The sequence below is a fragment of the Sabethes cyaneus genome, chromosome 2, assembly GCF_943734655.1.
Source record: "Sabethes cyaneus chromosome 2, idSabCyanKW18_F2, whole genome shotgun sequence".
In the NCBI taxonomy this organism is placed as follows: Eukaryota; Metazoa; Arthropoda; class Insecta; order Diptera; family Culicidae; genus Sabethes; species Sabethes cyaneus.
The window spans coordinates 86,596,612-86,620,728 of record NC_071354.1 but is presented as its reverse complement, the minus strand read 5'-3'; the positions used below and the strand labels follow the sequence as shown (position 1 = coordinate 86,620,728).

At 40.7% G+C, this 24,117-nt stretch overlaps 1 protein-coding gene across 4 annotated transcripts in view; it reads left to right on the top strand.

The window, feature by feature from the left end:
• The first annotated feature begins 1,288 nt into the window (after positions 1-1,288).
• Positions 1,289-24,117, top strand: part of LOC128737603 (uncharacterized) — an 89,519-nt gene continuing 66,690 nt past the window's right edge. Inside the window, exons 1-2 of one of the 4 annotated variants that reach the window (XM_053832276.1) lie at positions 1,289-1,345; positions 2,369-2,767. The gene's annotated coding sequence lies outside the window, so the exon portion shown is untranslated. Of the gene's footprint in view, positions 1,346-2,201; positions 2,768-13,145; positions 13,291-24,117 lie in introns of those variants that run through there. The other 3 variants (XM_053832278.1, XM_053832275.1, XM_053832277.1) reach the window with 3 other exon arrangements.

Sequence of the window (24,117 nt, the reverse complement as noted above, 5' to 3'; positions counted from 1 at the left end):
AAACACATAGGGTAGGCGTACCCTTAGTGGAGGTAGTACCAATAATGGTGGTACTTGAATAAAATACGCCCTTTATGAGATAAAACGCAATTATTCTTCTAAATAACGTATAGATAATCTGCACCTGGGTTATACAGGTTTATTTGAAATAATCGTCTCTTCTCTTAGTGATAAAATTAAATTTGCAGAAATATTCGGCTGGTTTGTTAAGATTTTCTGATAAAAATTCAATTTTGCATAGCTGCCAAAATAGGTTTAGAATTTTATTTATTTATTTTTCTGATATTATTCATTTGTGAATTTAAGAAATTTAAATCTGTCGAGCATATAAAGTGAGTACGTAATCTCATGCAAACAAGCAGATCCAGTTTGTATAAATTTTTATTGCAGTTATTGAATGTTTAATGTGTTGCCTCCATTATGGGCTCACGATGCTTCCAATCTAGGGACCTCGGCAGGAACCATACCACCACTATAGGCAAGCCAATGATGGAAGAAAAAATCTTTCTCTTTAACAAAGTTCGAATTTTTAAAGATTGCAACCGTCATTTTTAGTAAGATTAAGAATGTTTCAATCATATCGTGCGCGTGTGCATGTATATTTGTTCTTATATCACTGTATTTTAACCAAAAATTCAAAATTTTACCACTAAATGCTCCACTACTGGTAAGCTTACCCTATAATCATCACATTTCGTTGGAATTCCTTTCTCGTTTAACTTTTGAACTTCCATTTTACATCGTCTTGTCCAATTACCTATTGCCACTTATTGTAATGAAAATTCATAATGCATAATGTCAGTTCCAAATCGACAGTTTATGCTTCTTTTCAAACGAGGAACATTCCCATAGCTCTTTAGGGACTTACGTTTCTCAATAACCACGTGCTGACCGCATCCTAATGTTTTCGCGTGCGCTTCCAAGAGCCGAAAGACAAAAAAGCATAACGAAGAGAGTATAGAGTCTCATCACCGACCGGCCCACATGTGAGCAGCAGTCATCCGTATTCTCTCTTATGCGCGCGGGAAAACTGAACCCGTACCATGGTTTGCGTAGCATAAACTCACCACTCGCGATTTATGCGAACTTAGAATATTCAACATAGTCACTGGCAGTGTTGAGAAACTGCTCTACGTTGGACCGGATCGGCGTCAAACTGCGAACAGACAGCAAGAGAGAGGCTACCTTGTCCAAGAGCTCGCGAAGGTATTGTTTTTGGTCGATCACGCTTTGGCGTCCTTTTTCTTTTATGAATTCAACCAGTAGCATTCGAACTGTAACCGCGAGCGGATGTGTTAGTTTCTCTAGTAGTTTAGTCGATCGAACGTATGCGTAAATAGTAGAGGTAGTGTGATGTCAACGGGTGTTTACTAAAATCAGTATCTGTAATAAAAAATAAAAGGAAACGCACAAACCGGGGCGCATCTCCACACTCGGTTTTTGGTGACATTGAAACTTTGCCTATTTCGAGAACCGGCGCCTGTCGAACACGGCGAGGTGTTATTTTCAAAATTCGAAGTGCTCTTGTGTCATTGTGTCATCTCAGCTTGGGCTATTTCCGTGCGGCACACATTCTGGCGAGAAATATTTTTGAATTGGTGACCGATTCATCCGATCGGTATCCGTTCAATAAACTGCGGAAAAAGCGAATAAAAGCAAAAATTCAGCACGCATCGGTGCTGAAACGCGTGTGTACCGAGACCAAAAAGAGACGGGAAGCTACCAAGTGGGTGGGTGGATTTACGCATCACCACCGTACGACCGTTCTTTGCAATTGCAGTTGCTCAGGGGAGGACATATCATGACGTGGTTTCTGCTGTGATTAACCGCGCGGTTGATTCTGTTGTTTTGACAAATGTATTTTAAATTCTTATTTTCGGAACGAAAAGAATTCTGTTCCGCGTGATTTTGTTTTGTATGAAAAATAATCGATAATTTTTTTTAAGAGAAAAAAAAGTTTTTTCTTGACTTTTTAATCTCTTTTAGAGTGATATTTATTTACTTGCTAGGAATTTAAGTCAATGATGAGAATTTTGCAAGCTAACTGTACAAAAAAGTTACTTTTCATAAGTAAACATTGCAACGAGTTTTGTTGAAAGTTTGCAATAATTTCTTTGTCATAGTTCGTAATGTTTTGAATATGTAATAAAAATTCAAAAAATAAAACATATAAAAAATGTCATTAATATTCAACGAACCAGATTCCAACAAACCTCGCTGTGCGTAAAAGTGATGACATTGGTGCTCGAATTTTAATTGATCGAACCCGTTTGTGGAGCCCCGGAGTTAAATATAGCGGGTGTTGGCTTAGTGTAGCGTGCTGTCACTATTACAACCACCATCATCACAGCTGAAAACCATTCAACAGGTGCGGATCTTCCCGGAGCTGCTGGTATACGGACTAAAGTGAACGCTAAATTTTCGGCAGAATTAATTTATGCAGTCAGTTGCCAGTGGATCAGTGTGTGCTGCAGACGAGCTTGTCTGTGAACGGAACGGCCAACGAACACGCCGAAGCACGGTTTGGTTCAGTTATTTTACGCAGAGAGTGGTCAAATGTGAACATATTTCTACGATTATGTCAGGATTACAGCGACACGGTTGAAAAGTGGTTGTAAAGGTTCGAATTTAAAACACCGGAAAATAAACCCGTACGTAGCAAGTCGAATAGAAGTTATCTCAAAGGTCGGTGTACAGCGAAGTGATTCACTACTGAATCATCTGCAGGATCAAAGGCTATCGTCGTAAAAACAACAACATTTGGTTGGTAAGTTCTATTAGCATTATACAAATTTGAATTTTCGTTTAAAAAAATAAAAACCGTTGGAAAGTAACTACATACACTGAACTTCTAGCAGTTCGGTAAATGCATACATAAAACCACCATTCACCATCATTCTACATCACTTCCCGGTTGCATCACCTCACCGAAGGAGCCATCCGGGTGTAATGGTGTACTCACGTTTTCGGTGACAATCACGCGGTCTCAGTTAAAAGTAATGTTTATTATCAAGCCGCCTATTTTCTCAGCTGATCAGAAATAAAAGTTGTCATCAAACAAAGGGCACATTTACAACCGGCGGTCGGTCGCCCGCTGATCCACACACGGAGAACGATCCATTTAGCATATCATGGAAGCGGCGGCGGCGGCAAGTCACGATTCGCTCCAGTCATGTTCAGTCGAGAGAAAATGCATGTTTTCTTGCCAGTGAAGCTGACCACGGTAATCTTATCGAAAATCAACACCTTTTTGCCGCTTCCCTGAAGTCAGATGGACGGTGTATTCCGGGGTTACGAATGTAAATAGCAGGCGCAATTAGGCGCACTGGCGATGCAATTGTATATTGATGACTAATTTGCAATTCGTAAAAATAAGTGAACCCAATTGAGGTTTCGCCGTAGCGTTTTACGAGGTTTTTTTTCCTTACGGTAGTAATTGTATTTAACTTTTCATTACAATTTACTTTTCTTTAAAAACATGCATAAAACTATTTAACTTACTTTTACTTGCTTTAGCACAGGAAGCTGGGCTGAGCAGATTTGATAATGTCAATGAACCTAATCCACGCGAAATCTTTATAAGAATTTGAAATTCGAAATAAAACTTTATGATGTGGATTAAACTTTACGTTCATTTTTTTGATAAGCGAAAATGCTTACTTCTTGCTTCTAGTACCATAAATCCGGACTACTCGTCACCAATTTATTGGGCGTCTCGATATACGCACGTCGGCTTCAAACTGGTCGAGCCATCTAGTACATTGGGACTCTAGGCTATTCCAGGTGCCTGCGGGCTTCTTAAAAAAACAGAATTTACTGCCAGGTCTTCCAGCATCCTTATGACGTGGCCGGTCTGCCGTAGCCTCTCGACTTTTGCCAGGTGCACGATGGGAATCTGTCCAAGTAGCGCCTGCAGCCTCCACCACTCTCCGCTTTCCGTTTGTACTCCGCCTACTTGATCGAAGCGTATTGCGGAGGGAACTTGAATCCGTCGTTGAATCTCCTATCTACTATTATTGTCGGCGGTGACCAGAAATCCTAAATATATGAACTTCAGCATCTTTGGCTCGAGCAGCACGTTCCTCACAATCATGTGGAAGATTTGTGCCTTGCCTATTTTGCCCGTGTCATAATTTACCTGATTTACCTGCAGGATTCAGCTCGCTGAATCGTAGCCATATGATAATTTAGTCTGCAGTGACCAATCAGTGATCTGACAAGAATACTGCAATTTACTTTTGAGTGTTGCATTTCGCAACCTTTTCACAAGGCTTAACAATGAAACTTTTCGTTTGACGACAAGTTTCAAGATTTTCCCAATAACGTACATGTTCAGATGAAAACCAAGATCGAATCTTTTGTTTTATCCAACATGCCGCAATTGGTAAAGCAGGTTCCGGTCCAAAAACCGACTTTTCTACTCCAGATCTTGCTAGTTCATCAGCCGATTTATTTCCGGTTATACCAGAATGGAACCCAAACCAGATGAACGGCATTTAGATGCTTAGTTCTTCTAATTGGGTTTGGCAGGCGATGACTGTTTTAGATTTAGAATCAGCCGCACAAAGGGCTTTTATAGCGGCTTGACTGTCAGAACAGAAGTAGATAATCTTGCCTATAAGTTCTTTCTGAAGTGCAAACTGAGCTCCGCACATAATTGCAAAGATTTCAACTTGAAAAACGGTGCAGTAACTACCCAACGAATAGGATTCCTCCAATTCTAGCTTGCGGCAGTAAACACCAACACCCGCGCGACCTTCGTACAAGGAACCATCGGTATAACAGACCACATAGTCGGAAATTTTCTTTTCCATGTAGCCTTACATCCACTCCTCTCTAGGAGGAAAGTCACTTGAGAAAGTCCTATACGGGAAAGTACGCATGAGCGTTACATCGCTAGTAGCAAGTGCAAACTTGTTCTCAGCAACGATTTGCGACCACAATCGAGTATGACCAGTGGAACCGTCCACAGACTGCCAAAGGCCAGTCGATAAGCACATATTAGTGCCTCTTGCTTCAGGTGGAACTGTAGAGATTTAATATTGAAAATAGCTTCTAGGGCGGCAGTAGGAGTTGTAGTAAATGCACCAGACATTGCCATTAAACACATCCTTTGAAGATGGTTTAGCTTTGTCTGGACAGTCACAACTTCCCCTCTCTGCCACCATTCAAAACAACCATACGCCAGTATTGGTCTGACAACGACCGTGTATAACCAGTGTATGTATTTGGGTTTAAGCCCCTAAGAGTTGCCAATTGCTCGTCTACATTGCCCAAAGGCCATGCACGCTTTTTTAGTTCGGAAATCAAATGGTTTCATTGGTATTTCTACGTCTTGAAAATAAGACGATAGATGTTTTACTCGGATTTACCGAAAGTGCAGTTGCTCGGCACCACGTTTCCACGACGCGTAGTGCCTGCTGCATTAAGTCAAATAATGTGCTTATGCACTTTCCAATTACTAGGATGAGATAGTCATGTGCAAAACCATATGACGGATAGCCTAGACCATTGAGTTTTCTTAGTAGGCCATCCGCCACAAGGTTCCATAAAAGAGACGAGAGAACGCCACCTTGTGGACATCCACAAACTATTTGCTTCCAAATGCTTGCTTACCGTAAGGACGAAAGCAATCGGTTACTAAGCATTTGTTTTATCCACTTTATAATTATTGAAGGCACATTATGATAACGAGTGGCCTCCAAGATGCCCAAAGCACTCCGTTCGCGACTGGCATGTTTTCACCCCTCCAGTCATTCAGTCATCGGCACGGAGTTAGACCTTGACTTAGAAGCTCCTGATTTGCCGACCCTCACGGCAGGATCAGGTCCCGTGGCTCAATTTTTGCCCAAACGTACAATTCGGCACCAACCGCCAAAGGACATAACTGCAGATTGTGTAAAACAGACCTATTGAGAGTCTCTCTCTCTGTGCTAAGCCAGCTGAGAAAATAACTCTCTCCCGGTGTGCTCACACCCCGCAGCCACGCCCTCCGAAAAACCGGCGCCGAACTGCATGATTAGGTAGCCGGAAACCACACGGCGAGTAGCGCATGCAGCCTCCGCCACTCTTCGCTTTCCGGTTGTACTCCGCCTTCTTGATCAAAGCGTCTTGCGCATGGAACGCTTTATTCTACGTATATAATGATTCGTAAAACTAAATTTGCACACAGTCATATAAAAATTAAGTAGAAGAGTAGAGCCACTTGTATTTCAATAATTGATCTTGTAAAGGGTTTAACTTTTGACGTAGGACTACGTCTCACCACATGATTTGGGATAGGGTAGACCAAATTTCGTGATTTTAGTCATGACCTTGAAATGCGGTCAAGCATATATTAATATTTTTTAAAACGATGGTTCTAGAATTGATGAAGGGACGGTAAGGGAAAGTAACGAAGAAGTATTTTTTGACTGGAGGAGAAACAGTATACAGGTGAGGTGGGGGAGGGGGGTTATTGGTAGCTACGCTTAACAAGTTGTCGTTTTGACTCCTACCTTTTGACCAATGCTGGAAGGTGCGTGGGTCGAACCAAGTTATAATCCAGCATTTGACAAAAGGTAGGACTCACAAGGTAGGACATCGCGGATGTAAAAATTATTGTTCTATATCATTTTAAAACTGATATCTTAGGTTATTAAAAAACTAAATGAAAACAAAACTCAATGAGAGGCGCCATAGGCTACTTATAATAAAAATGAAATTCTCATAAAATTTAATCAAAAAAACAACTCTTGTCGCTGCATTTTCTTACAGTGCGTCTGAAAGCTCGAAGTTTGTTGTATCAAAACATGAATTAAAAGTTTGCTATAATTTGACGTTTTTCGAAGAAAAAAATTTTAAAATTGTCATATTTTTAGCAAGTCTTTAAAATTTTAAGTACTTTTTCAACAAATTTGATTGTCCTTGTTACTAAATTTATTTAGTAGGGGAACTGTGGGTAAGACGAACAGGCTAAGAAGAACATCTAATACAATACAGGGAACTTATGATTTACAAAACCTAAATACAGTTTACTTCATTTCAATATATTGTTTTCAAAAGCAGCTAGTGAAATATTTAACAAAAAATGTTTTTCAATGTGTATTTTGAGTTTTAAAAATGGTCCGGAAAAGTGAACTTTTTTAGTGCTGCGGGTGAAATGGACAATGTGTGGGGGTAAGATGGACAGGTATTGTAAATCGCGCCAACAGTGAGCATATTATTATTTTTGACCCTTAACAAATTAAATACGTAAAATATGGTGGTGTAGCGTGCAAAAAGTGAAGGGGCAGTCCACCCCCTCCCACCAGTGGCAGCCAATCGAAAATTGTATGGCAGCGGCAATATGAACAAGCATTCTAAAGTCTATTTCATGCCTGGCTGCTGCTAATTTGTTTGAAGTCCACATTTGCCGGTTAAATTTTCATTTTTATGCATAAGATTATACTAAGAAGCAAAATCAACAATTTTATTATAATAGTTCACTGACCATCTTACCCACACTAGCAGCTGTCCATTTCACCCCATCATTATACATATTTTTAAAGCGTTCACAATTTTTTATATGTAAATAAAATTACCTATTTTTTCGATGCAGACGTTACTTGAAAAGTTATTAAATCGAAATACTTCATGTTATGGGTAACATTTTAGAATTAAACCACTCAAAAAGCTTAATTTCGATGGCAAAAAAGTTACATCCAAACGCAGAATCATTTCCAATTTCCAGTTTTTCTGTACTTTATCAAAATTTGAATTACCTGAAGAGACTTTCAATGAGAAAATGGGAGAATCCCCGCGAGAAAGAATTTTTTTTTGTCAAGCAAATATTTATATCGGAAACATTTGATCATTTTTTCCCAAATCACCCTAAACACTGAGTTCTTATAAGTATAAATCATTTCTTTTGTAACAAATATAATCTAGAATCAATTTGAAACTAAAAAATAATTTTGACCAAAAATCGCAATTTTCCGACCATTGTGGAATCGATGGTACCTTTTCTAAGAAACTAATCAAGGTACCTGAACAAACTTTTCTTTTTTGTTTTGTTGGTAGAAGTCTGGAGAAGACTTTCATAACTTTTCAGCTTTTCGAGCAACATCAAACAGAGCCACGCACAATTATTATCGAGGAGCAGATATGATTTAATGATGACCGATAAAGTTGAGTTGTTTTTGGCCATTCTCCCATTACAGTTTCTCTAGGCCACAGTGATACAAACATCGATCGCTTTCTATTGACTGCATATTAACTCATTAACAATACCGTTGATCTTACTAACGCCAAAATGTACATATGAATATAGCATCTTATAAAAGATTTTGTATTCTGTCTTATTCTATAGTTTCTATAGTTGGTGCTTCTATACTTTATGATTATCGTGATATCTATTAACACCTTTCTTTTCTTCTAAAACCTACTTTCGCAATGAAAACAATCATATGGGCTACCATAACGTCAATTCAATTGCTGGTGAAAGCGATCTTTATTGTACAATCGGCTTACTCCAGTTTATCAACTAGCTGGTATGTACTTATAATGACATCGTGATGCTGCGAACATCATTTGGGTGTAGATATTTGATTGTCAAGAAACTAAACTAGATCAATCAATCGCAAAGGGCTTTAAAATAAATCTTAAAAAGTATGTCATGCACTCGAATATGATGTATGGTTATGCTTATCAAACAGCATTTAAAATGTGCCAATTAAACCATATCGATGCGTTCGCAAACTATGATCATTAGTCGCTCGAGACCCTAATTAGTCCCCACGATAGTTCGAAATACGCAGTGGTTTAGTGCCCTACAGATGGGGAAAATTGTTCCCCGATCTAAAACACACGATGGAATTTTTTATTTTTACCTTCAAAGGTTTCAAAGGTATTTTCATTCGATCTTCTCGTTATCAAGAGAAATTACTCTATTGTGGTTTTTAGGACAGTTCATTTTATAAAGTGGTCACCTATTTCTGGTACGACTGTTTTTTTTTTGGAACAAATTCATAAGTTTGGGTTATATATATGAAAATGATTGTACGTGACGATAGAATAAAGTGAAACAGGTATAAGATTTACTGCTGAATTTCTGAACAATGCTCTAACTTTTCCTGAGCTTTTGCATAACGTTTACTAAAATTTTTGCACTGCTGCAGACCACATCTTTTTGAAACTTTCAACGAAGTTAGCTTCTTTTCTTTGAGATACCTTTTCGTTTTAGCCCAGTATTTTTCGATGGCCCGCAGTTCTGTGCAGTTTGGTGGATTTTGACATTTTTGAACAAAATTAACTTTTTCAGTTCTGAGCAGTGTCAAAGTCGCAGCAGCATAGTTAGCAGATGCTATATCCGGCCAAAATAATAGAGGAGTTATGTGCTTTCGGTAGATAGGCAGAATTGATTTTTAATACCCTACTTCCTGTAGTCCCTGCCATTGATCCTGGCTATTATAAAATACGAAGAAAGGGGGCTCTGTAGCCGTATGTTTACCGAGTCTGCTTTGACAAGCGAATGATCATGGGTTCGTATCTTAGTAGAATCAGACCATTCGATGTCAAAGTGACTTTAGCCTGCGTTTATTCTCAGGCCCCTCATCACCCTACCTTCATGCTGAATTCTGTATTATGGCCAGGCTTCTGCCGTGCTCTGAAATTTTGCTCAATTCTCGTTGTTTTACTGGCAAAGCGCAGAAGGTGAATCGAATTGCTCTCTCGCTATCGGATGTTAGGATGCGAAGAAAATATTAGCTCTGCTTGTAGTTGTGCTCCCTTTCCGCAACAAGAGTGGTTATAAGAGAAAACGGTATTTAGGCATCATTCGGAGGCAGGGTTGCCACATGCGCAGATTATTCTGTGTTTTACAGATATTTGAGAAAAATCGCCGCTTATTTTGTGAGAAATCGCTGCTTATTCCGGTCCACTGGTCCCTTTCTGCGTCGGGTTTTCGGTAAATCCTCTACAGTACAAGTTTCTCCATACTTCTTAACGATTGTGAACACCGCTGGCTACCGCAGACTTCGCGATTTTCGCTAATTCGCGCAATGATAGCTTCTCAGAGCATTATGTAAGAAAAATTAATTAGCCTGTCGACATGCTAATCCGACCCATACTTTAGAAATTTGCACTTATTTTGACATTTATCAGTTGTGTTGCAAAAATAAGCATTTTATATACACACTAAAATGGTTTTCATAATCTTCCGTTAAGAATAAACTTTGGACCATTGAAAAACAAGTGTGCAGTTAATGAAATGAACATTGCTTAAGATAACCAGTTTATTTTGAACGCCAGTAGTACAATAATTTTGGATACCGACAGTGTCCAAATTAAAAAAAGAGTAACGCTGTGTCCGAAATAATTTGTTGCCCCTAGTATGCCATCAAATGAAAACGAACAAGTTGTGTTCCACATTAGCAATGTCCAAACGCTTGTCATAATAAACATTGTTTTGGTACACGTCGAATGTTTACTTGCTATGATCATTCATATAAATAGATCTATACCCCTTGTTTCGTAACATTCTGTTTCAATAAATACTAGTAAATAATAAAAAGTCAGCGACTGGCATCGAGAACACATTTGACTATCCACACGCATAGTCGAATTCAATTGAATCGCCCATTGTTTACAAACTCTCAGTTTGGGTAAAAATGTATTTGTCGTTCGCTCACAAACTAGTATACGATCAGTCATCTATACCTACCACCTAAAACTATGGTTTGGCCTCATTTAGCACCACATGCTACGGAGGTTAAGAACGCAAGTGAACAAAATGCTGTTTTATGACTTTTTCATGGGCTACCGCGGCCTAAGTTCAAGGCGCTCGCTTGCAAAGCTGGTCCCATTATATCCTATCACTAGGAGGAGATGCCATAAAATTCAACAGCGATACAAACGATCGCGCCGCCACCCGCTCACACACTTATTCCCAACGCTGCTGGTTGACCATATTTCACCGCATCGGAATGACATCACAGCCGTTTAACAGCCGAAATGAAGTCTACACGAGAAGAATATCGTATGAATTAGTACGCGGGAGATTTGGTAGACTGGCTGTTGGCGACTTGGTGGCGAATTGAACTGTGCATAAAAACCGGGTTGTTTCTCCGAAACTCGTTCAATGCCATCGAGAATATATGATCTGAAGCTCGGTAAAGTTGGCGGACCTGTTTCACCCTTGGCGGAAAAAATGTGCACCGCGCTGCTGGTGGCATGATAGGGTACTCATCCCTGACGAAAACAACCTAGAAGCCGGTGTGTCAGTGGCACCCGTTTCATTATATGTTAATTGAAAAACGGTTAGACGATTCCGATCTCAAGGTAAAGATTCGTCTTCTCGTTATAAAATAATTAGTTCCGTTTTTATGCGTTTCCTCTTTTGGGAACTTTAATACACTGCTTTAAAAAATAACCTCTCAATTTGGGTGTGTAGTAAGGGCAGACATTATACATTAAAAAGCAAAAGAGGGCATGTATCACGTCATACTTGTCCCACTTTTAAGTTTAGTCGAATTACTCAGCAAAAACTAAGCCGATTCCAGCGCGATTGACTGACTTTATCACTAGGTACTGAATAACTGAATAATTTTGATCGGTTAAAACTTGGGTTGCACCGTTAATATACGACCTGCATCTCTTGGTAGGCGGAAATAATACAAAAATTGAAGTGAATATTTTGATGAATAAAATACTTTTTAATATTTTTAAATTATTAACCTACATCGTTTTTTCTCCTGGAAATCATACCTGCTCATCAAATACAAAGAATATGTTGAAGGTAGAAAAAAATGAAAAAGAATTACAATAATGACAGTTATAGATAACATATAACTATTAAAATAATAGCATAATTCAAATTCTGACACTTATTCCACGGCGGTCTAACACATATTGGAATATTTTTTTTTTGAAACGATGGTTCTACAATTGATGAAGGGACGGTAGGGGAAAGAAATGAAAATTTTGGTGAAGGAGGGGAAAGAGAGGAAAGGAAGGGGGGGGGGTATTGGTAGCTATGCTTGACAAGTAGTCATTTTGACTCCTACCTTTTGTCCAATACTGGAAGGTGCATGAGTCGAACCAAGCTGTAATCTGAGATTATAACCGGATTCGAACCCACAACACCCTCCAGGGCATGTGGTTCGCTGGTACTTGTACCTTTGAACCATAGAGGCGCTGGACAAAAGGAGACCGCAAAATCCACTTCTCAAGGATAGCTACGCGTGTTGGTTGTGTTATCGACACATATTATGCCGCTTCCTGCATCAATTGCAGATTACCACCGAGCGAGAAGTCTTAATCTAACTACTATTTACTTTCAGGACGACGACACTGTGCCGGCCCTTACGACTTGCAAGGTACTGCACGTGACGCTGTTCGTCCGTCAGCGTATGTTAGCCGCGTTTCTCGGCGCGGGTTTTCGAGGGAAGGCCCCGTTCCTATGTAATAGACTAATCTCAAGATTTTAGTCTTGACCTTGGAATGAGGTCATACATATATTAATATTTTTTTTTTTTGAAACGATGGTTCTACAATTGATGAAGGGACGGTAGGGGAAAATTTTCATTTCTTTCCCCTACCGTCCCTTCATCAATTGTAGAACCATCGTTTCAAAAAATATTAATATATGTATGACCTCATTCCAAGGTCAAGACTAAAATCTTGAGATTAGTCTATTACATATTGGAAGTTTCCTCACCAACTGACGACGAATTTTTGCCGCGCGGCCAGAAAGAGGTTAAGAATGCTCAGCGGTGGAGTTCAAAATCAGCGACTAATACGCCAATCGATGGTCGTTAATTGGCGTCGTAATTGATTCAAGCGTTTTTCACTTCAATTTTATAGATTTATACCCTCTGCCGCTGGCAGCTGCTGCTAGTACCGTTTTTCTGCTTGTTTGTCTCTTACTGCCACTCCTCACTGGCTGACTGGAAGACTAACCTAACCTAGTCAATTATGTCTTCGAAGCTTGAACCATACCCGCAGCTTTGCCGGGAAGAACAAATATGAGCACACACGTGCACATATATGCTCACAAATGTGTAATCATGGGATGTTTATTTAAGCGGAAACTCCAACCGCGAAGGTGGTGTCGCAGAATCGAGCAATATCAGTGAATAGAATGCTTTCTCCGCTGTTTAATTGCTGGAAAGTTTTGAAAGGTCTCCTCGTACTATACGGTAGTAAGTCAGGCATCCAGAAGGTCCCCATCTAAGACTAGAATTGTGAATAGCTTGTGGGCAGGAACACAGAGTTAATGAAAAAATGTGCTGTAAATTGTTTCCAGATTAATAGCGCCTCCTATTTATATATGTAAGTTATGTGAATATTTTGAAAATAATTTGAAAACAACCATCCGTCGAACCATATCAAACTTCAAATTTTATCCACCTGTCTGTAATATTTTCATATTCTTTCATTATCAAACATTTGATCAATGCTCATTATAAAGGGGTCTTCCAGCTTGCTATCTCAGGCAAGTATTTGTGCATTTCCTAGCTTTCCCGCCCTGATCCAGGAAATCGCTAAGCCTTCAGACCCATTCGAGTCTTCAGCCATTTCAGTCCTCCTGGCCTTACGGTCGTGGCTGGTGAGGGGATGTTCCGACCACACTTCCATGGCGAATATGAACACACTTATTGCGTTCTAGAGCAATCGAAACTGATGCCAAATACCCCCAGTGAGTCATTCCGCATCTTCTATCAAAACGTCCGCGGACTGTAAACCAAGATCTCCGAAGTATTCCTGAGTAGCGCAGGGTTGCTGTGCTGTTTCTGTCCATCTATCTAGCGAACACACCGTCGAAAATTTATGGGTGAAAATCGCCATTGGTGACAAGGTTATTTTCCTTGACGTTGTCTATATCCCACCGGACAAAAGCAAGGATTGCAACCTCATTCAATTGCATCTAGACGCTGTTGTTGAAATCACTAATCGTTCTGACCGTCACGAGATCGTTTTTAATGACTTCAACCAATCTCGCATTGAATGGAGTACAGCTACATGCGGCTATTTATGCGCTGATCCTCTTGCATCGCACTTTCCTCCAGCTTGTCGCATGTTACTGGATGGCTTGTCATTTTGCCGGTTTGAGACAACCAATGCAGTTCACAACACCAGGAACCGAATTTTTGACTTGATTTACACTTCCGATCCTATCACGGCATCAGCACAGCTGCAGAGGTTCCCGAACCTGTTGTGCGACGGGGCCCCGATCATCCTGCAGTTGTGTTAACCGTCGAGGGTCTCTTCCCTGCCCTGGTCTTCATTATGGCGACGTTGAATTTGTTGTCATATTTTAGTTCGACTTTCGTAAAACTAATTTTCATGCACTCAAAGGATCACTTGTCGTTGAAAGTGCGAACTTTTCGCACCACGTTTCAGACGGTAGGCCCCAGATACTAGCAACGCCATTCGCCATGCTGCCCTCGACATTGTTGACATGGATGTTTTCGGTATCAGTACAGTACTAAGGTGGTTGTTATGGCACTCGCGAAGTTGAAGTCATCATCTATTGCTGGACCTGACGGCTCTGCGAGTGATTTTCAACCTTTCACTGCAAACGTTCCCCATAGCCCTGAAAAGCTCGTGTATGACACCAGTGTACATAAAAGGAGTTAGAACGGATATTGCCAATTATCGTGGGTTAACATGGCTGTCCGTAAGATCGAAATGCTTTGAGATACTGAATAACGTGATTTTTAAAGCATGCAAACACTATATTACGCTTTCTCAACAAGGGTTCTTCCACAAGCGTTCTGTAGAGTCGAACCTGTGTGAGTTTACTTCCTGCTATATAAGCAAAATGAATAGTGGTGCGCAAATTGATGCAAAATGTACAGACACAAAAGCAGCTTTTGACCCAGTGGATCATGAAATACTGTATGCCAAATTTTGTTGTCTCGGTTTCTTGGATAGGTTCTGTGACTGGCTGAAATCTTATTTGACAAACCGACAGCTATAGGCAAAGATAGCACGGCTGAATCGACAACATTTACTCCGCAGTGCAGTGTTCCTCGAAGAACTAGTTTAGGAGCTCTTCTATTCACTCTCTTCTTCAATCATGTCCCCCTGATCCTTCCAAACGGCTGTGTGCTAATCTTCGCGGATGGCTAGAAGCTGTTTTCGTCTACAGAATTTGCTCGCCAGGTTTACCAGATGGTGCCGACTAGATCGTATTGTGATTTGTACAGCGAAGTGCTTGTGATTGGCATAGTAAGTTCTGGAGTTGAACAGTCACCACCTTCTGCATCTCACCCATATCAATATTGCACTCTACACATGAGTGACACGCCCGTTTACAGGTAATTCGTGTGCGTCGTTTTGCAACTTCGTGTACTTCGTAAGAAATATGGTTCAAAGTGAAGATGCGCTCGTCGCTTGACACTCCATGTGTAGAATGTTTAAAGTTGTCTGCAGACAAGGCGACAAGCGATAAGCGACACGCCTCTATATAGGCAATTGTTAAAGGGTCAAGGTGTTTAGACGGTTTCTGTTTCCTCTGCTTAACACAAATTAAACTAGAGCTAAACAGCAATAATCGCTTGTTAGATCTGATACTTGCCAGTGATGACGCCATAAAACTTTGCCCGATTACCGAGGTGGCTCAAACCCTGTCGTGTTTGAGAATGTTATCGGCGGTAACGGTTTAGACTTCCACAGAACTGATTTTGAAGGCCCAACGACGATAACTGAAGAAGTCGACAGGCGATCGTTGTTATTTTTTCCTGATGTTGAAACCGCTGTTGACCAATTCAATCGCAACAGCTCGACCGCCAATTATATTCCCACGCGCCCATCCGTTGCGAGATGCGTTCCTTAGTGAAAATCCGAAGAAGTTCTGGTCATTTATCAACTCAAAGAAAAATGAAGATAACCTGCCTATAGGTCTGTTTCTGGCAAACGCGCGTCTCCCACGGACGGTAACCGTTGACGGCGACGAACTAGAAGTGGTAGAGGAGTTCGTGTATTTGGGATTGCTGGTGACCGCGGACAACAACACTAGTAAGGAGATCCAGCTGCGCATCATAGCGAGAAATCGGGCCTACTTTGTCCTTCGTAAAACGCTACGATCAGGAAGCATACGCCGCCGCAGGAAGCTAACAATGTACAAAACCCTTATTAGACTGGTAGTTCTTTATGGACTTGAAGCCGTGACGCTTCTCACGGAGGACATACGCGCCCTTGCCGTGTTCGAGCGGAAAGTGAGGCGGACGATATTTGGCGGAGTACAACCTGAAAGCGGAGAGTGGCGGAGGCGTATGTATCACGAGCTACAGGCACTGCTTGGGGAGACTTCCATCCTACATCTAGCGAAAGTTAGCAGTCTTCGGTGGGCCGGACACGTCGAAAGGATGCCGGACGACAGTGCGACGAAAATAGTCCTCTTCGACAACCCCACCGGCACCAGGAACAGGGGGGCCCAACGTGCACGATGGCTCGACCAGGTCGAAAGCGATTTGCGACTTCTGAGACGACTAGGAAATTGGCGACGAGTGGCCCAAGACCGAGTTGAATGGAGACGAGTGCTTGAAACAGCACGAGCTCTATGCTGAAGAAGAAAAAGATCTGTTTCTGGACTGTTTCCTTCTGTTCCAAATTGCCTTTGCTGTTAGAAACAATCCTCGCGAAGTCGTCAACCTCAACCTGTCACTGAACCTGAAACTGAGGAGATTGTCGAGATTAACGGAAAACTAAAATCACAGACAAACAGACGGGACACTCGAGTTAATTCCATCGTCCAATCAAAAACCACTCATTTTTCAGAAAAGCATGTTTCGCAACATGGCCACACCGCGGCGCGCGGGTGTTGCTTCGAGTTTTCAGTATAAAACCATACAAATGTAAAAACCCTTCAGCATAAAACCCTGCAAATGCAAGCCACTCCGCAACATGCATAACAGAACCGTAAACAAACCGAGTAAGGGTTTCTTGCTTGTGCTATGCTAGTCCAATAGAAAATAACCCTCACTCAGTTTGTTTACATTTTGCAGATTGGCCCTTTTGAAAAGTTGGTGCCAATTATTTCAGACCAGGGGTGACAGTGCGATTCTCGTTTCGAGTGATTTTGGTTCGTTTCGACCACGTTAAACGAATGGGCGAAACGAACCAAAATCTCTCGAAACGAGAATCGCAATGTCACCCCAGCACGGGATTTTTCCAAAACGTTGAGTCTTCACGAATCTCGTTGATTTCGTCTCGTTCTGCCTGCGTAACATGAATGAAGGAACGTATGAAATTGAAGCAGTGTACCTAACCTAACAGCAGTATTTGATCGGATGGATCACGATGTCCTCCTTGCAAGTGCAAGTACGTTCTGCAAGTGGCTACACTCGTATCTAACACACCGTAGGCTGAATGTTCGTTCTGCAACATCTCTGGCGTACCACAGAGGAGCAACCTTTGACCACTTCTCTTTTCTCTTTTTATGAATGAACTATTAGCTCTCCTGCCACCTGGCTATCAGTCTTTTTATGCCAACGATGTAAAAATCTTTCAGGTTATTAAAATGGATTCCGAATGCATTGAACTGCAACGCCTAGTGGACAAATATAGGTTTCAACGAGGAATCTCTCGTAGATGACGTATTTCTAATTGTACTTTGTGTGTATTTACTACAAGGTATATTATATTTAATATCATTAAGACCACTGTTCGATGATTTTTTTTATAAACAAATTAAATTATATTACGATGGACATGCTAGCTCCAAAAACACGGCTGCTTACCAGCCCCTTGCTTCCAACCTGCCTCATGCAGCGTAATTACACTTCTTCACTTATTCACATATACAAAGGCTTATCTGTACTGGACACCACACTCATTGTCCAGTCTATACGGATATATTAGCAGTGCTTACGCTAGCACAAAAATTCCAAAGTGAAAATACAAACGTTTGTTAAATTACTTATAAACTATGCTCTATTTGGGTATAAGAACACTTTAGCTAGATACACATGACCACTAAGATTAACTGTGAACACTGTTGTTTACTGAAATTTAGTACGAAAACAACATAGGGATAAAGGAATTAACAAAAACACAATAATCATGGTAACAGGCACTAAAACCTTTAGAGCTCGTTTAACGATTCTGCAAATCTATTTCCAACCGGTCAGTAATTGATTATTATGCTACTTTTCGCAGCATGGGATATTCGGTGGGTTTTCATTTTTTGCCGAGAAATTGATGAGTTCTCATATAATAGACTTCCATATCGGGCTGTTGCTACTTTTTGAGCAATTTACCGCCAGGCTGTAAAATAAAATACGACATCAATAAACAACGGGAGCGGTTAGCGCCCACATCGGATTATACCTACTTTTTTCCGTTTTACCAAAACCGACTCGCTGTTGAGCTCAACATTGTATTTTACCATTTCCGTTAAATGCAAGCAAACTCCAATAAAAAGGTGATGTCGCTAATTAAAGTACGAACATACGAGGCGAAATTTTATTGCAGATAAATCTTCTTAAGTTTCATTTTAAATGTGTATGGAAAAGAGGTTTCTAGATCGGGAACCGAGGTTTCCGGTCCTGTGGCGTGGAGCCGGATACCCATGCAAATTTTTACTAATAATAGGTTTCATTAGTAACAGGGTGGTGCATCGTCGACTGAAAAAAATGGAAATATGAAGGAAGCGTTAGTGTCTTGTCGCTTCCTAATGTGCTAATATTTTATTGGAATTGAGTCAATACGGTTATTCCCACTGTTCAGATTAAGGTTAACGAAGAATATATTGCGTAATTGCAGGCAATTCATCATGTTTCGATTTCTGGTACAGGAATTTTCTATCGTTTGGTATAATCATAAACAAAGATTATAGGGATTATTTCAGTAGTCCATTTTTGGTAGCGGTTCTTTAACTAAGCAGACTCTTACTGTTGGGTTGTTCCAACCCGAACCGTGTGCAAATTTTGGCTTTATTTACAATTACCTAACTACAATGATGTCATAAAAACATTGAAACCAGTAATTTTTCTGCGTTTGGTCAAGATGACTTAACCGAATGTTTGCCGGTTGACAGCGACTGATGACTTTCCATTCAGATGACATAACGTTCCAATATTAAATTCGTCGGTAATTTATGTGTTATGATTAGCGCGCTGGTAAATATTCGGACGGATTTTGCCATCCCAAGAATACACACACTCTCTCGGGCGCACGTAGAGACAAATATTTTCAGACTTCCGCCCGGTTTCATGTGTCCGATGAGAAATTGTTTACTTTTCATTTCATGTGGTCCAAGCGTCACAACCGTGGCAGTTACTGCATGATCTCGTTTCAAATTGTTTACTTGAAGTTGAGAAAAATCGGATTTTAAATTTCAAATTCAACTTCCTTTACCATCAAACAGAACACTGTTTGCACGCGAATATATTCCGCATTGAATAGCGAAACAGTTGGCACACCGTCAAAGCTAGTGCGAGAGGACAAAAGTGACATCACCACTTTTACGAACAGTGAGTTTTTGTTCGCCTGCTCTACATATATTAAGGGCTAACTTTTCATTGGCAAGGACAAGCATTTGCAGCTTCATACTGAATAAACTAACCGTAACGACCTTGGCTTGGAGTCCTGGCTCCAGTTTGGCTCCAGTGTGACCTACAGGATGCGTTCCGCACACTGAGAACTACATGTTTTGTGTATTTCGGAAACATTCGTTTTATTAAACCTACTTGTTCACGTTGCTGTATTCAGTTCACTTGCTAGGACAAAAGTTCAGGAATGAATCATTTCCAGGCAGGCACTCGGTCGTGGTGTTCCCATTCGTAGTGGCAGGATGTTCGACGACCCGGCATCAGACTTCCAGCGGCGCTTAGCGTGCTGCATGGAAATTTGTCGTAAAATACTCGGATGCATGCAATACAATTCCATTAAGTAAGGGAGAACCATTTTCCCGCACTCCAGGACCGTTGCACGCGTCAGTCTGTCTGGCAGAATTACGTGATGGAGCAAAATGTGTAACGTCAGCGAACGAAGTACCTTGGAGAATCCCTGCGGCCTACAGGATGTAGATGCTAATTGAGGAAAACTGGAGTAGATTAGTCATATGACTTTGGTCTTTCTTCTGTGAGGCGGGATTTTTAATTTACAGTTGACCTAGATCAGTCAACTTCCTACTTACTGGCTGACACACAGACAGTGGTCACCACAGCAGTGGTTCTTAATTGCAGTGGTAGTGGTTCACAATCACGTTTCAGATGGCGAAAGATTATAAAAATAGCACTTTGACTCAGCGAATTCGATTATTTTGTCGTCAGCTAGATGATACACATGAATGCATATTATTGCCTGTTGCAGCAACGGGCAATCGCGACGGGGTTTGATGGCAATGAGCTTACGGACGTAACCGTAACGTAAACCACCGCAGAGTGAGAAATCACTACGTCATATATTACACGCTATGCCCGCAGAACCCGGTTGTACAACTTTCAAGTACATTCAGTCTCAGTGCACATATTGGATAATTTAAGAAAAATTATTGGATAAAACCCACAATCATTTTTATTTTTTTATCAATTTACGCAGGACATGTTGCCTTTTCAATGTTATGATTAAGCGAATTTCTCAATTAATTCAAAGGTTATTCAAATTTAAAACAATATACTATCATGAATTATAACGCTTTCAATTGGAATTTGCAAAGCAAAGCCATGGGTATGAATGTCCTTTAGAACTTGACCCTTCTTTATCGACAGACTTCGCAGGCGGTTATTAGGGTACAGGACTGAAGTAAACTGGGCAACGCTTTTAATTGTTGTATGCTAATTTGAAGTACTGAGCCTTGACAGTACAAGGTGTTCAATAAGTTCGAATACACTTTAAAAATGTGTTTAACCGTTATGTGTTCGACAAAAAAAAACACCTTTAAGTGCTCGACAAGGGTACCCGGGTACCCACAAATTGAAACGCTTGTAACTTTGGTAATTTTTGACCGATTCGGACACTTTTACCACCAAAAGATTCAGGAACTTATCCACTTCCAGTGTGGTTATAACAGAGCCGGAAGTGGTTCATCTGGTTCCCGGAAATCCGGCAGTCCGAGGATGTGTTCCGGAATTAAAGCACTTTTTATATTTTTGGATGTAATTATAGTAATATGGGTGTCCAAAGTTCTTCCAATTACTCCGAAAGGTCATTCTTCATTGTTTTAAAACAATACAATGATATATCCTCGGAATGGCCATTCTGCGACAAGTTCCCGTGGGACCTCCTGTGGCCATAAAACTGTTTGGTTTGCAACACTGGCAATATGGGTGTCTAAATTCATGAAATTACTCCAGAAGGTCATTTTTCATTATTTTGATTCTATCTGATGATTTTGCCACGGCATGGCCATTCCGGAACATATTCCCGTGGGGCTTCACAGTTGTCCAAAACAAAACATATGTGCGCATTAGAGTTTTGAGTGGGAAAACTTGATTTTAGGTTTATGGAACCTTTGAGAGAGTTTCTTGAAATTAAAAGTTCTATCGTATGGTGAAATTCAAATTTTGAATAATCACCCTAAAAGTGAAATAAAAAAATTATTTTTCTGCAGCTTCCATATAACACATTGATGAGTTCTGCAAAGTTTTAGAGCATATTATTACAAGAAATTTTGCTGAAGACCGTAACCTTCTATCTCTTCAGCGAAGATAGAAAAATCCTATTTCTTAGGTGTGAATCGTCAAAATCAGTTTTTCTATTTTAGCTTTTTTTGTTGTTGTTGTATGACTTTTTCAGGGTTTATAAAGTTGTACAAATAGCAATGATACACAACTTGAACTTGAACAAATGAAACTTCCTGACTTATTGTAGTTTTTTATTTAGTTTCAGATTCATGTAATGTAATTTGTATCTGTTTGCGCATAGTTGAGTAATTCGGGGTCAGAATTAGGGTATTTATTATAACAAAAGTTTTACAGTTCCTAAACAAGCAAAGATTGAGGTATACTACATTCGACAAAGTTGTGTATTTTTACTATTTGTACAACTTTATAAAACCTGAAAAAGTCATACAACAACTACAAAAAAAGCTAAAATAGAAAAACTGATTTTGACGATTCACATCTAAGAAATAGGAATTTTCTATCTTCGCTGAAGAGATAGAAGGTTACGGTCTTCGGCAAAATTTCTTGTAATAATATGCTCTAAAACTTTGCAGAACTCATCAATGTGTTATATTGAAGCTGCAGAAAAATAAATTTTTTATTTCACTTTTAGGGGGATTATTCAAAATTTGAATTTCACCATACGATAGAACTTTTAATTTCAAGAAACTCTTCGAAAGGTTCCGTAAACCTAAAATCAAGTTTTCTCACTCAAAACTCTAATGCGCACATATTTTTGGTTTTGGACAACTGTGAAGCCCCACGGGAATATGTTCCGGAATGGCCATGCCGTGGCAAAATCATCAGATAGAATCAAAATAATGAAAAATGACCTTCTGGAGTAATTTCATGAATTTAGACACCCATATTGCCAGTGTTGCAAACCAAACAGTTTTATGGCCACAGGAGGTCCCACGGGAACTTGTCGCAGAATGGCTATTCCGAGCATATATCATTGTATTGTTTTAAAACAATGAAGAATGACCTTTCGGAGTAATTGGAAGAACTTTGGACACCCATATTACTATAATTACATCCAAAAATATAAAAAGTGCTTTAATTCCGGAACACATCCTCGGACTGCCGGATTTCCGGGAACCAGATGAACCACTTCCGGCTCTGTTATAACCACACTGGAAGTGGATAAGTTCCTGAATCTTTTGGTGGTAAAAGTGTCCGAATCGGTCAAAAATTACCAAAGTTACAAGCGTTTCAATTTGTGGGTACCCGGGTACCCTTGTCGAGCACTTAAGGGGTAAAAAAATTCGAAGCCCCCCCATTCCACCCCCTTAAGTGCTACATGAAAAATTATTTTATGAAAAGTTGCAACTCAACTAGTTCTTAGATGTCACAGAGTTTCAGTATCCTTGAACAAAGAAAACTTTAGAATTTCGTACTTTGAAAACTGAAAAGGTACCCGGGTACCCTGTCGAACACATAACGGTTAAAAAATAAAAATACAAGATATTTTTTTCTGAGTCAATTTTTATTGAAGCAGTGTTTACTGAAAACATTTACGACATATTTGGTGGAAACACACCCCCCCCCCTGACGAGCTTGAGACGTCTCAAAAGAATCACACGCGGCACGCACCTGAGATGTGCATGGGCTTCTCGTTCCAGATCTTGGAAATAAGCTTAGCTTCTTAAATTGGGCCATAGTGCTCACTTTATAAAAGTCTAGGAGATTAAAATCCGGGGAGCTGGGAGGCCACAAAGTCTTATCGAGAAAATCAGTTAAATTCTCCCGACACCACGCTTGGACACTATTTGCCGTGTGGGCCGGTGCGCCGTCCTGTTGAAAGACGTAATGATCATTCCCGTAGAGATCACGAAGTGCCGGGGTCTCTACCTTCTCCAGAACCTCGGTCTTATAGTACGCGGCGTTGATTTTCACGTTTTTCTCGATAAACGCCAGTGGAAGCTTCCCACGCTTGGATACGGCCCCCGAAACCATCACCGACGCGGCGCTCTGGAACCGGGATGTTTATGTGGGACGGGGGGATGCTGGTCAACGTCGGCGCCCACAGGCGATCATTTTCGACATTGTGCGACTATTGTAAGATAAAGAGTTTTTGATCAGAAAACACGAACTCCTGACCAGCGTACCGCGAAAGTATCAGTTTTGCTCTGTCCAGCCTCTTCTTCGTTGTAGCCTCCGTTACCCCGTGAACCTTGCGTTTCTTGTACGGTTTGCATCCTAGGTCCTTCGCCATGATGGTGTGGGCAGTCCCGATCGACACAACCAGGTCAACAGCGGTCTTCCGGATCGAGCGGTTCAGTTTTCGACGAACCTGCTTCCTCACCACCTTGATGACTGCTGGCGTCTTCGCCGAACGCGGCCGGCCGGATCTAGCACGGTCCTTGACCGGGCCCGTCTCCCTGTACCGACGAATGGTCTTATAGATGAAATTCCGCTTCACCCGGTGGAATTTCAACCGCCGAAATGTGTCGCCGGGTCGCTCACCTCTCGCAAACAAGTTTTCGGTACTTCTATGCGCAGTAAACAAATAACTAATGACATCAAGTCGACACCTCGCGCGTCG